Source organism: Triticum aestivum, chromosome 6B (genome assembly GCF_018294505.1).
Source record: "Triticum aestivum cultivar Chinese Spring chromosome 6B, IWGSC CS RefSeq v2.1, whole genome shotgun sequence".
In the NCBI taxonomy this organism is placed as follows: domain Eukaryota; kingdom Viridiplantae; phylum Streptophyta; class Magnoliopsida; order Poales; family Poaceae; genus Triticum; species Triticum aestivum.
Window position 1 is genome coordinate 126,274,554 of NC_057810.1, and position 12,355 is coordinate 126,286,908.

General features: G+C 42.1%; 1 long non-coding RNA gene across 1 annotated transcript; it reads right to left on the minus strand.

The window, feature by feature from the left end:
* Nucleotides 1-2,742: 2,742 nt before the first annotated feature.
* Nucleotides 2,743-3,960, minus strand: LOC123135322 (uncharacterized). The gene is made up of 3 exons (XR_006465922.1): nucleotides 3,887-3,960; nucleotides 3,742-3,799; nucleotides 2,743-2,902 (listed from the first exon to the last, which is right to left on the minus strand). It is a non-coding gene; the product is annotated as an uncharacterized lncRNA (long non-coding RNA).
* Between the last annotated feature and the right edge of the window lie 8,395 nt (nucleotides 3,961-12,355).

The following is a 12,355-nucleotide window of genomic DNA, read 5'->3' on the forward strand; positions in this document are numbered from 1 at the left end:
CCAACACAGATGACATCTCTGCTGCTGAGGTTTTCAGAGACGCTTCAATTGATTCAGCCTTGCTCTCTGCTGTAGTAACAAATTCAGACTTTTGCTTTGACTGATCCTCAACTGTTTTGCGGGCTTCCTGCACTGTATCTGAAATCGAAACGAATTTTTCCCAACCTGTGCGGACAGCGGCAATCTAAGGAGCAGTATCACCAACCGGGAGCACAGATCGAACTGCCTGGAAAATCTCACGACGTTGAGAATCAGTTAATGTAGGGGTGTCTAAGGCTTCAAAAGCATTCTTCAACACCAAATCGATGGCATCCAGAATTGGCTTCATAATGGCAGAAATATCCAAGGGTGACACTGAAATATGCGTCATTGTTCCTTCGCCACTAACAAGATTAGAAGCTTCTTCTGTACCACCTTGCAATGGAGAAAGAAGTAAAATTAATAATCTTGGAAACGATGAATAATAATGTCAAAAGGTGGATAAGAGCTGTATAAATCTACCCTGTTCAGAAGTAGATAAAATGCTTAAAACATCAGCGCCCGGAGACAAGTTTGAGTCCAAACTTTGTGAAACAAGGGGGGGGGGGGATCAAGACCTGAGCTTGATACACCATAATCATCCACATTTAAATTAGCTAGATCACCTAGACCATGATCAACCTCTCCACTAAGTATGCCATCGAGATCCACACTACCAAGGTCAGATACGTGGATAGGTCCATCCAATCTAATGGGACTGGAATCACTCTCTTCGTTTAGGGTATCCACCTTCCTTTTAGTGAGAGGCCTCACATCTTCGCATGTAGAGACGAGGGCATCATCTTCCCCGAGCTCGTGAAGTGAAGGATCGGGGGAAGGACATTCAACATTATCCATTTTCTTTCGCTTCTGTAGAAAGAAACACATGTTAACAAAATGCAGGAGGCAGGGAGTTGATGTCATAAAACGGGTTAAATCAAGTAATAGTTATTTAACTCACACGTCGGGGTTCCATGGAAGGTTCATTATCCGAAAGAAAAGCATATAAAATTGGATTCCAATGATCTGCAAAAGCCTTCTCCTCTGCCTCGATTTTTTCAATATAGGCCTTTTGATGGTTTACTAATACTTCCTTTATGATAAAGAGATCATCCTCTCAAAGAGTACGTGTGGGGTAAAACTTTTTTCCCCTTTTCGCACACATGCTTTTCCTCTCATCGTACGGGATTTTGCCACACATATTGCCAGACTTGAGGCTATTCAAGATTGTAGAGTGTGGATGTGCAAATTTCCTCCACCAGTTGGTCCAAGCCAGAGAAGCACTACCTACATAATTAGTGCCAAGGGCATGCTGGATAACCTCTTGGACTGGGCACAGTAAGTGTGACCAGTACACATACGCAACACCAACATCAGTTTCAGTTAATAGTGATTGCAATGGGTTGTATGGAACCTGTTGATCTAGCTTGAACTGACGAGCTACGCGATCTGGGTGATAGGGTTCGGCTGCACATAAGTCGGTGGACTCTGCCGAGAACCTCCAAGGAAGCATTCCCCGGCGAATAGAAATGGCAAAGGACCTTTGTAGTTGATCGACCCCTGTCAGGTTGCGCGAGGAATAGGGGCACCATATGATATTATTATGGTTTTCCAAAAACTCATGCGCCGTCTCCGGGGAAAAGACCTTGGGTGGCCGGAACATGGTGCTTAGCATAGCCAGTTGCATAGGAAGTCTCTTCGGAGAAGGAAGTTTGTCCCCTTTGCCTTTGGCCCCAAAAGCTTTCTTCAGATAAAGATGCATCCATCCAATAATATAGTGGATAGACATAGGTGTTTGTTCAAAGGAAGGCCCAACAGGATTTGTGCTGATACGACGAAGAGCAAGATATAGGGATGAAAGCGCAGGGGGTGCCAATGATATCTTCCGCCCTAAAGCAATCCAAGACGCCATGACAAGGACGCCAGGGCGAATAAACGGCCCTTCACCAACGACCACAAAGCAGCAAAGCCAAAGCGCGACAAAAGCCGCGACATACATACGACTTTTGCGAAGACTGGCGGATGGCGAAAAATCAGCCCGCTTGTTGTGGAAATAATCACACCAAGCCTGGAAAGTAACAAATTTTTCTTTATGCTTGCTTTCGGCAGAAAGAACCTCCCACACATCCAAAAGATCAAATAAAAAGTTCGGGTACAAGAGTAATGAAGGATTTAGCTTAGTGAGTGACTGGATATATTCTTCGTAGGGTTCGCCAACTATAGGCAGCCCAGCCATAAGCAACATATCAAGCAAAGTGATGGTGCGTTCGCCACATGAGAGCATGAAAGTATTGGTTTGGGGACTCCACCTCTCTAGTAAAGAGCGGAGCAAAGAGGGGCTGACAGAATAATCGCAAAGGGAACAATAAATGGCGCCACGAATATAGTCCGTATTTTCTTCGCCCCCTTGCAGATTAAAATAATGATTGTTTAAGACCTCAACACCCCATTGAGTATAACCCAGCCCAATTTTTGTGATATTATCCTGGTCCCTAAAGTGAAGTCTAGATCAGCTCTAGGAATGGGTGCCAATGGATGGAAACACAAGGTGTGAAACCAGTGCTCAGAGTGCCATCCACGGAGGGAAGAATCCAAAGTTCCCCGTGGTAATGTTGAATGGACAAGTACCGGGTTAGCCAATTCATGAGTTGCTGGCTCACACAACTGTTGTTTAGCTAATTCGGATAGGGTCAACTGATAAGAGGAAACCGAAGGTTGACCATGCGCCATCTACATACACATATATGAAAAATAAAATCACCGGCATGAATTGAAATAAAGAGTATCTTCAAGTTAAACATAAAAAAAAGGGCTCTGTATGCATTACCTGAATTTTCAGGGTGCTCGTTCGTTCTCAGTTAATTGACGAATAACTGAATTCTTCCTGGAAAAAAAAGCATAAGTAAAAAATACGCATGCTCATGTAGGTTAATTGTGCAACGATCCAAGTTCATACAGAAACTTGCCAGGACGCCAATGATGAGAAAATTCAAATCTGTTATATAATGGCACATTTAAATCCCCACATTTGTGCGACGGACCAAGTCACGAAGACTTGCCGGATTGCCAAATGAGAGACAACTAAGATAACATCAGTTTCATATAATGTTTAACTCTATAGTTGTGCGTTGGACGGGAAAAATCATAGCTCCTAGCACGCCAACTATGAGAGAGATCCATGCCAAATATATGTTAATATCTAAAAAATAGATTGTTATCACTCTAGGCTACTCAAATTTTTATACAAGCATATTTAGCCTCATGGATGTACGACGGACCAAGTTCGTATAGAAGCTAGCCGGCACGTCAACCATGAAACGAGAATCTACAAATATATGATAACATCTTAAAGTAAAAAAAAATATGACTTTAGGCTACTGAAATTGTTGTACAGGTATATTTAGCCTCATGGATGTACGACGGACCAAGTTCGTATAGAAGCTTGCCGGCACGTCAACCATGAAACGAGAATCTACAAATATATGATAACATCTTAAAGTAAAAAAAAATATGACTTCAGGCTACTGAAATTGTTGTACGGGTATATTTAGCCTCATGGATGTACGAGGGACCAAGTTCGTATAGAAGCTTGCCGGCACGTCAACCATGAAACAAGAATTCCTATAGATCTAAAGTTTGATGACAGTAATTAAACAAGTTGAACAGCATAAGTAGGTGTGGAGGGATATTTATAAGAGATAGAATAATCACAAGATCACCGACCTTCAGCCGAAACATACATTTACTAAAGTCAGCGGATCCCGCTGAAGCCCCTCTCCTTCTATACAAAAAAAGGAGGAGGGGTCAAAAGGATCGTCACCTAGATTGGAAGGAATTATAAGAAAGCAAGTGCAATAGTTGTGCATACATGATGCCCAGATCCGATCTGATCTAAGGTATACGCAGGAGAAAATGACTCAGCTAGATGACGGCGTGAAGAAAAGAAAGGGAGAGGGCATACGCTCTTGTTGGGTCATACTTATATGACGGCCGTCTGATAACAACTTTCGTCCTCATCCTGTTAAGAAATCCTAACAAACTTTCAAAGCAACACGCACCATATATGTGTCAGACCATTGTACGGCTGATAGTTTGGATAACACTAGTACATGCACATGCCTACAATGCTATGCCAATTGAAAGTACACTTAAAAACACACACACACACACACACACACACACACACACACACACACACACACACATATATATATATATATATATATATATATATATATATATATATATATATATATGTATGTATGTATGTATATATACACATACGCATATTTTCGAGCTCTGAAACCGAATATTAATTAAAAGAAAAATACTCGCATTCAGACCTCGAGGGGCATCTGTTGACATGGATTTTGACCAAGATAAAATAAATTTATAAAGTGCATAAAATATAGATGCAAAGCGGGAAAATCCGTTTTATAATGAAAAGAATCAATTTTAAAATATATAATTCACCGCTCAGAATGAGGACTGACAAAATAGGATATGATATATTTACGAATGTCGGTAACGCACATATTAACCGACGATTGGGAAATACGACGAAACTCGTCAAATTTTGTCATTAGGAAAAAATATAAATGACACATGGCTCGCACGCATGCCGCCGCCACTAACGGTGAAAATACAAACATAAAATTGCCATGAGGAACGCTAAGATCGGCAAATGTTGGCTATATGAAAATGTTCGGTTCTGTTCCATCGACAAACTAAAATATTGAAACGATGCAAAAAAATTGCGCTAATGAAATATACGCGCAATATACTTGGTCAAATATTCATCTGATCAAATAATCATCTGATAATCCACATGACGCTAGACCTTGAGTTGCATGCAAAAAAAAAAATATTGACGTGCACACCCTGACTCCAGGCCTTAATGAACTATTTAATAGCTAATCGTGCTTAGTCCAAAAAAAGAAATATGGTCACGTATGCATGGACATGCTTCTCACAAGGCTGCTGTGCATGCATGCGAATAGTGCTACAAGGCCCACACAATGATTTAAAATAGTCTAAGCCCACATGAGCTAACGAGAAACAAATCGCCCAAGTACTTCACTTACACACGTGCATATGCATGAGCCATCAGCCCACTCACACATACAAGTAAATGGGACTAAAACATAGCCTAATTAAGCCCATACGGGGTGATGGGACGTTGCCGGTTAATTAGCAATAAAGAAATAGAGAAAAGGAAAGGAGCAACGCCACGCTTGCACGATCTCACGATCGCACGATCACAGAACGTGGGCGTGCGCATGCAGCCACATCTCTTCGCTGCTCTCCCTGCTATAAATACATGGTCACCAAGCGCACAAAAGAGTGCACTGCTCATTCTCTCTTGTTCTACTGCTGCTACGCATACACTGCTGCAAGAAAAATCCCCCACACACATACGTGAGGAGAGGGAGGCTGGGAGGAGTGGAGCAAGAAGGTGAGATTCATGGTTCTCTCCTAATCCCTTTGCTTCTCAGATTGGTGCTCTTCCCTATGCTTGCTCAATCTTTGCTCTTGGTTTGGTCATATTAACATGAGCCAAGTAGCTTCTCCCCATATGATGATTCTTGATTTGGTCGCAGTGACAGAGATCATGAATTCTTTTCCATGCTACCCAATTTTTGCTCTTGGCTTGGTCATATCGACATGAGTCAAGTAGCTTTTTTTGCTTGAGATGATGGTTCTTGATTTGGTCATATTGACACAGATCTAGAACTTTTCTTCAAGTAGCATGATCCTTGCTTGTTTCCTCCATATGATGGTTCTTGATTTGGTCATATTGACACAGAGCTTGAATTTTTCTCCAAGTGACATGATTCTTGCTCTTGGCTTGGTCATATTGACACATCCCAAGTAGCCTTCATCCTCCACATATTTTTGTTAATTTGCTCTTGGCATGGTCATGTTGACACATGTCAAGTAGCACTCTAACAAGTAATATTCTCTATAAATTTGATAGTTTGTTCTTGCCATGGTCATGTTGACACATGTCAAGAGGTATCCTCACAAATTTGATAGTTTGTTCTTACCATGGTCATGTTGACACATGTCAAGAAATACAAGTTGCATGAAAATTGCCTCTGGTTTGGTCATATTGACACAAATCAAGGTATTTATTCCCTTATGTAGAGTGAAGACTTTGTTCTCAATGAATCACGGCAGGGTATGACTCGGGGAAAATCAACATAAAAAATGATGAACAAATAAAATGCATATAAAAAATATTGCAAAACAATAGGTTCTCGTCAAAAGACACCATACTTAGTCGCATGTTCTATGATCACATGCGCGCATGATATGCGAAAGTGAGTCATGTAGCACGAATCAACCTTGTTCAAACCTGGGTGTATAGAAAATAATATCCCAACTTCATGATACATAAACAAATGCCGCCCAAATCGTAAATGGTGTTATATCAACCAGATGTCTACAAAATAGACTAAAGGGGTGCACTATATAAAAAATGCATCGGCCCCAAATAGTGCTAGCCGGCATCATTGACAAAATAACCAGATATGGGCGAATCTAGTGTATGTGCATGCAAAGTAAAATGGACACGTCGTACCTAGCTAATTCTAGGTTAATTGACGTACATCCACCCAACTAAAATAAATTGTATGGTCCCTTCATATGGACATACATTAAGAAAAACTAAAAGATGACCAGAGTCATAATCTGAGTCTGATTGCACTTGAAATATTGTAGTGCACTTGCATATGCCACCAAAACAAATTAAATATTCTTTTATCTGCTCCATATACGTGTATGCTCAAAAGGGTTGCATCTAGCTTGTCTTCGCATAAGATGAAAGTTAGATCATGCATCCCCCATACGGCTTGCAAATATTAAGGAAACGAAGATGTCATCTACTCATAAAACAAAGAGTACTACAATTGTTAGTACTAAAGTAGTTGCATTGCACAGAGCACGTGCATGACTGTATGTTCCATATGCATGCATCATGACATTTGAAGGCTCATTCAACAGATTGGTTAACCATTAAGATGATTTTCTTATATAAAGTAAAGAAAAAATAAATCAAAGTCTATGTATTGGTTAATCAATTAGGAAAAGTAAATGAAGCCATTCAAGCATGCGTACATGTACTGCCAATATCAGTACGAGTCAAAGAAAAGTAGAATATAAATGAAAGTCATCGCATATAATAACATCAACAAAGTCCAAGGCTCCCCAAGCTTGCCGGCATCGACGATTGCGAGGAGGATTTTTCTTGTAGTATGTTGTAATAGGAATGTGATGCAATCCTATGTAATAGATATGTTGGAATTCTTAATCAGGGGTTTTCTCTTCGGAGATGTAATTAACAGAATTTTTATGTAAATGTAAGAGTTCTGGAAATAATGTACCTGCAATGTTTGATCTCTATTTTGTTTATGCATTTATGCACTTAAATTTATTTACTCTGTATCAATGACGTGGACGCGTGTTCTCACGCCCGCCATTTTCCCGTCATCAGTATCCCCAACACCAGATTGCATAACCAGAAAGTTTCGGGAGTTTTATAGGTGGGAATTCAAGTAGCTCTAGATTTTTTCTTTTCGACATATGCGTGATATGAGATTGGGGTTCGATGTCTAGTGGTCCGCCTTTCCATGGTCATTTTTACAGTGGTCTCGTTGTGTCTTAAAGAACCCTTGGCTATGCTGGTTCGGGGACACTTCGTATGTCATGTGCACTGCCTTGTACATGATGGTGCTGTACACTCGAGCCCGTGTGGGCCCCACCACAAAAACTTCGAATGAAATCTCTATCATATGTTTGTTTCCGGCTTATTCTGCAAGCCAAATCCTTTGTTTTATTTTATTTGTGGTATTCGAGTTGCTTCGAAGTCAAATGTTGAATCCATACTTTCCCTAAATGGTGTTCTCATATTTCTATGGGAGTGCTAATCCTTCTTGATCATCGAGGTCGTCATGTTAATTCTTTTCCAACCGGCGTGCTTCTCTTCAAGTGGATCCGATCATTTCAACATTCACAAGATCAATTATAAGTTTTCTCAACGGTGTGTGTTTCATCTGTATCAAGTTGTCTTTGTTTTCCCACCCTCCCACCCTTTTTCTTCAAGGACTCTTATATATTTTAATCAAGTATCCATTTATTCATGTGAAGTCACTTCACCCTTTTCAATCAATGTTCTGATCCGTTGATCCCTCGTGAAGATGCTCACGAGCTTCAAGTTTATTATTCTTCATCTCGTTTTCTTCTCCGGTGGATCCAATTCAAGCTTTCGGTGTTGATCATATCCTTATCCTCGTTCAAATGCTATCCCATGCCGGTGCCTCTCATAATTGTTCACCTCTCTCTATTCTTATTTGGAGTGCTTAAGATTATCTCAGAAGATTCAAGTTTCTATTCTTAATCCTTTCTAGCTATTTGGAGATTATTATCTCATTCAAGCCATTTAATTCAACCGGCGCAATCTCCCCTTTCAATCAATCGTTCAACGGTGTTTTCCTTTTGAGTGGGCCCTAACCCACAGGTCTTTGTCCAGGATCTTACCTGACTCTTCTAACTTATCCGGAGCGATTCTCAAATTCTTTTCAAGTGTGACGTAAGAATGGATCTTCATCAGTCATATTTTTTCTCCAAGATCGCTTTCAAATTGTTTTTCATTGTTGGCTCAATCTTTTTGTTTTTCATTCTCCCGGAGTATCTCAATAATTCATGGTGGTTCTCGTCATCATTCTCAGCATGTGAAGACCGAAGAAGAAGGATTTCTCCTAAATCTTGGTCCGTTCTCTTGAAGATTCATGGTTCTAGCGTTATGCCATCCTCTCATAATTGTTTTCGATTGTGAGAATTCTTTTCACACATCCAGAGCAATTCAGGAGTCTTTACAGTTTGATTCTCCGGAGCCCATCTTCTCAGAATTATTCATTCCAACTTTCAGCTCTCTTTCTCCTAATCTTACCCGAGCATCGTTCAAATACCCTCTAATCAGTTCATGATCTCTTCGTTCTCATGTATCTAAATCCCCTCAAGTATCTTCATTCATTTTCCAATTCTTCCCGGTGATTTGTGCCTTTGCTACTTTCATTTTCAATTCTTACGGTGGTTCGTTCAAGAGTTCTCTTCCTTCGTTATCATATAGATTCATTCGTTCTTTCCAATCCTCCCGGTGGTTGTTGAAGACCTTCTCAAGTTTACGCCATATCTCTCTTAATCCTTTCTACGAGAATAAGTAGTATGCCAAATCCATTGCTTGTCATCAATTTAATTCAAAAACCCATGCCTTTTCCTCTGAAACCATCCAAGAAAAAGGATGATGAGGACTTTGAGCGCTTTGCTCAAATGATTAGACCTATTTTCTTACCCATGCGCTTAACTGATATGCTTAAAAAAAACCTTATGCTAAATACATGAAAGATATCATTACAAATAAAAGAAAAATACCTGAAGCTGAAATCTCCACCATGCTTGCCAACTATACCTTTAAGGGTGGAATACCTAAGAAACTTGGTGATCCCGGAGTACCCACTATACCATGCTCCATCAAAAGAAATTATGTTTAAACTGCCTTATGTGATTTAGGAGCCGGTGTTAGTGTTATGCCTCTTTCTTTATATCGTAGACTTGAATTAAGTAAGTTGACACCTACTGAGATATCCTTGCAAATGGCTGATAAATCAACTGCTATACCTGTCGGCATTTATGAGGACGTGCCTGTTGTTGTTGCGAATGTTACTATCTTAACAGACTTTGTCATTCTTGATATCCCTGAGGATGACAGTATGTCGATTATCCTTGGTAGACCCTTCTTAAATACTGCAGGTGCTGTTATTGATTGCAACAAAGGCAATGTCACCTTTCATGTTAATGGTAATGAGCATACGGTACATTTTCCGAGGAAACAACCTCAAGTTCACAGCATAAATTCAACTGGGAAAATTCCATCAATTATATTTGGAGGTTTTGAATTTCCTCTTCCTACTGCAAACAAAAGTATGATATTCTTATTATTGGGGATGTTCATATCCCCGTTGAGGTAACCTAGTGTCACCTCGAAATTTCTCCGGTTTCATGTGATTCGGAATGAGTTTGTTAACAAGACTTGATCAACCTTGTTAGTGGATTCCTTTTGATGAGCATGAGATGGATGAAGTTAGAAGGCACAACCTTCTGTACCCTCTCTTTACTTTCTGTTACTTAGAATAAACAAAGTAGAAATAGTATATTTTTTCTATTTTCTGAATTATCCATGCAATAAAAAATATCCAGAAAATAAAAGTTCTCCAAATGCCATGCCAATTTAATATGTTTTTTCTGGAATATTTGAGAATATTTGGCACTGAGAACACAACAGGGGGAGCAATCACCTGGCCACAAGGGCCCAGGGCGTGCCCCCTGCCTTGTGGGCCCATGGTGGCTCCCCTCCACTTATTCCTGCACCCACACACTCCATCTTCCTCCCAAAAAGATCACTACCTAGCTCAAGCACGAGTTCCAGCTCATTTTGCTGCCATTTTTTATCTCCTTGCTCAAGGCTCCATTCACAAAACTGCTTTGGGGTATTGTTCTTTGGTATGTGACTCCTCCAATGATCCAATTAGTTTTTGTTCTAGTGCTTTATTCATTGCAAATTCTTACTGCTTAGGTGACCCAGTTCTTGAGCTTGCATGCCAATGTAACGCCCCGAGATCGATGCTTCAGAAGACTTACAGCTATTCCGAGTTTCGCCGTGTGTTTCTTTTTTGCTTGCTCTTTTATTTTTGCATTGCATCATGTCATCATGCCATCATGCCATTTAATTTTTAAAAACTCAACTAAATAAATTGTATGGATTTTTCGATCCATTTAAATCGAGGGATTCACATGGTGATTTCTCTTTAAAACATATTCAAAGTCTCCTCCAATATTAGGGAGCTATATTAAATATTTCTTTATTTCAGAAATCACCAAAACACACTTGCAAAATAATTCCCCATGCCTTTGACCTCAAACGTTGTCCAATAAATTATTTCGTCATTTTCCGGAACTCCACCAAAAATCCGAACATTTTTGGACCTTCCTTTCATCAAGTCCTAGTTCAAACCCATTTGAATTAAATTCAAATGAGTTTGAATTTAAATCTTTCAATCATGGCCTTCTATTTTTCTTGGAACGAGCTCATTTTTATGAGTCCGGGAAAATACCCTCCTGCTCAAGCTCCACCTCTAACCTCTTTTTCTTTTCTTTCTCATCTCTATTTTTTTCTTTTCTTTTAGTAGAGAGAGAGAGCCCAGCCAGGCCTCTTAGGCCCGACCATCCAAACCGGCCTCTAGCCCGCAGCCTAACCAGCAAACCAGGCCGGCCCATTTGCCCTGGAGGTCCAGCCCACCTAACCCCCTCCTAACCCTAGCCCGCATCTCATCTCTCCCTCTCGCTCCCTTGGAGCGCCGCCAGGCACCCGCATCGCCCGCGCCAGAGGACGCGCTCGACCCCAGCGCCCCCTCCTGCGCCTGATCCCCTCTCCCTTTCCCCTCGCCGCCTCCTCCCTCCACCGGCGCCAGCCGTCCCCGTCGCCCGAGCGCTCAAGGAGAGCAGCTCCTCGAGCTCGTCGCTGCTGCCTCCTCCCTCCGCCGCCAGAGAGGAGCGAGAGCCTCTCGCTCGAGCCGCGCCGCCGGCCAAGTCCCTCTTCCTCTCCAAGCCACGCCGGTGACCCCATCGGGGCAGCCAACTCCGACGGCTCTCCGTCAACTGCGCCTCCAGCGCCTAACCCCGCGCCCGTCCGCCTGGGAGCCGACCTCCACCGCCTCACCCCTCTCAGCCTCCTGCGGCCTCCTCCTCGTCGCCTCCACGCCACCACCTTGCTCCGAAGCCCGCCGTCCACCTTCCCCGTGGCTGAGATGCTCTCCGCTGTTTGCCTTCCCGGCGTCCTCTGCATCCCCTGGCTGCATCGAGCAGCAGCATGCCAGGTCCACGGGTCGGCCTCCTGTTCGTTGACCACCGAGACCTGAGGCCCTTTTGTTTTTCTTCGCCATGGATATGCCAAGTTCCGCTCCGTACGTGTACGACTACATCCGAGGTGGATTTCTTCAAGTACCCCTTCGGATCGCCAAGTACCCCTTCAAGTTGACAAGACCGGCAAGCCCGACGACCCCGGACATCTACGAAAAACGTGTACAACTACCGCCGCCGCCGTGTACCACTACTTCCACTACCGCCACCGTGAACGACTACTTCCACGACGTCCGAGAACAACTACTTCCACTATATCACGAGAACGTCCACTTCCTCTACATCGTACCGAACTCGTTCCGCCCGAAACGCATGCTTCAAAGGTATAAGCCGAGACGACGCCCGTGACCTAATGCATGTG